The 2077-nt window shown below is 32.3% G+C and overlaps 1 long non-coding RNA gene across 1 annotated transcript; it reads left to right on the top strand.

Annotated features, from left to right (window-relative positions):
- LOC110264033 lies at positions 256 to 1751 on the top strand. Its single transcript, XR_002349768.1, has 4 exons — positions 256 to 656; positions 828 to 921; positions 1254 to 1375; positions 1544 to 1751. It is a non-coding gene; the product is annotated as an uncharacterized LOC110264033 (long non-coding RNA).

The raw sequence follows: 2077 nt of genomic DNA, 5'->3' as shown, positions 1-2077 counted from the left end.
GGATCTTTGTTGTATGAGGCATTTGAATTACAGATTTGCAAAGTTTACTTATGTGCTGATGTTTTTATTTAATATCATGTGTATAGGTTTTTGTTGTGGCTGCCCTTTCACTCATTCCACTGGTGCCAGGACATCTTTCTAATAGGACTTATCGACTTTCTTTTTTGGGTACCACGTGCTCTTCTCTGTTTTCCTTGTACTCATTATACGGTAAGTTTGTTGTTATGATTTTAGAGATGATTATTTTGTTATATTTCCTTAAACCAGGTTTCATATGGGATGAGGTAAGATTGATGAAATACGCCCCACTCCTACTCAATGTGAATGGTCATTTTCTTTCTATTTGTACCTGATGAAACGTAACTTACTGGTGTGGTTTTGAGAACCAAATAATTGGTGCATCTTCATAAATTTATTCTTTTAATCTCTTTATTTTTATACAAACTGTACTTATAATTCAACTGTTGCTGTATCTTGGACTCTTGGTGCAGGAGGTGGAGTGGTGCTTCTTTATGCTTCTAAATATGATGATGTTAAATTAGTTGTCAACATCTCTGGACGCTATGATCTGAAGACAGGAGTTGAAGATAGACTTGGAAAAGATTATATGGAAAGAATCAAGAAGGACGGTTTCATTGACGTGAAGAATAGGTCAGGTAACTTGTCAATTGATCATGTTGTTTCAATTCCTCTAAGATTGGATGAGGTTGTGAGAATTATTTAACAAAAAATTCAGTGTCCATAGATTTCTCATTATCCTACATAGGTACATGATTATTGTTTATCTTTATGATTATATGAATATGATTGGGAATTTGCTATTGCAGTAAGTTTTAATTACCGTGTGGCGGAGGAAAGTTTGATGGATCGCTTAGGTACAAATATTCATGAAGCATGCCTTAACATTGATAAAGATTGCAGGTCAGAGAAAAATCTTGTCTTCTTTCTTTTGCTTTACCCTTCTGCCACTTGTTGCACATTCTTTTATTGCCTTTCATTTGTTACTTCACATCTTTGTCTCAAACGTGAGTTTCCCTTGATTAATTACCCTTATTAGAATATTCAGTGTTTATTCTTGAGTTTGTAATGGGAGGGGAATTATATTATAAAATTATAAGAATTTATATGCTATTTGTCTATTGGATATACTGGAGATTGGTTCTGCTATACTCATCTTGAAAATTAGCTTAACATGTCAAAGTTTTGTGTTTGATGTGTGTACGGTTACACCCTTTCTGGATCTGTAAGCTCAGCAGGGAAAGCTTTCTGAAAATGATTCTAGGCGCTACTTTCAACAACTTATAGATGATGTTGCTCATTGGAAGAGGACACTACTTTAATTGGTCTAACATTCGGTGGTTACCTTAGACCAAAGGTAATTTATGTTTATGTACTGAAATCTACTAAACTATTATGTTTTTCCCCTTCCCTGTGTTATAATGCACCATTATAGTGTTGCTTTTGCAATAGACAAATTCTTATCATTTTAAGATCCATTAATTCAAATAATGTGGAGAGTAAACATGCACCTCATACTTTGCAGATAAAATGCATAAAATGTGGAGGAAAATCTGAGCGTCAGGAAAGGATGATGGATCTTACCGTTGAGACAGAAGGGGACATAGCAATCCTATAGGAAGCTCATGATGGATCTTACCGTTGAGACAGAAGGGGACATAGCAATCCTATAGGAAGCTCATTTTGAGTTTATAGGCTTGTAGACATTTTTGTTATTTATATTTGTAACATGATTTATTATTTTTCAAGAGAAATTTGTGTATCAATATTTTGAGTTTAATAAAATATTTTATTTTATAATAATTAATTTCAGTATATTTATATTATGCATAACAATAATAATTGCAAAAATTAATTGAGATTCTAAAAGAAAAAGGTAGTTTATTACTTCTAAGAAAATAAGTATAATATAACTAAAAAAAGTTTTAACATTTTAGCGGCAATAGTAATAGCCAGTAAAAGTAAATAACATTACAATTTTAGAATTATTTAGTGGCTATATAAATTGCCGGTAAAATAGGTTTTGGTGGCAATAGTAATGGCCGCTAAAAATGAATAA

The sequence above is a fragment of the Arachis ipaensis genome, chromosome B06 (assembly GCF_000816755.2).
Source record: "Arachis ipaensis cultivar K30076 chromosome B06, Araip1.1, whole genome shotgun sequence".
Lineage (NCBI taxonomy): Eukaryota > Viridiplantae > Streptophyta > Magnoliopsida > Fabales > Fabaceae > Arachis > Arachis ipaensis.
The sequence above is the reverse complement of the archived record's forward strand: the minus strand, read 5'-3'. Positions and strand labels throughout refer to the sequence as shown.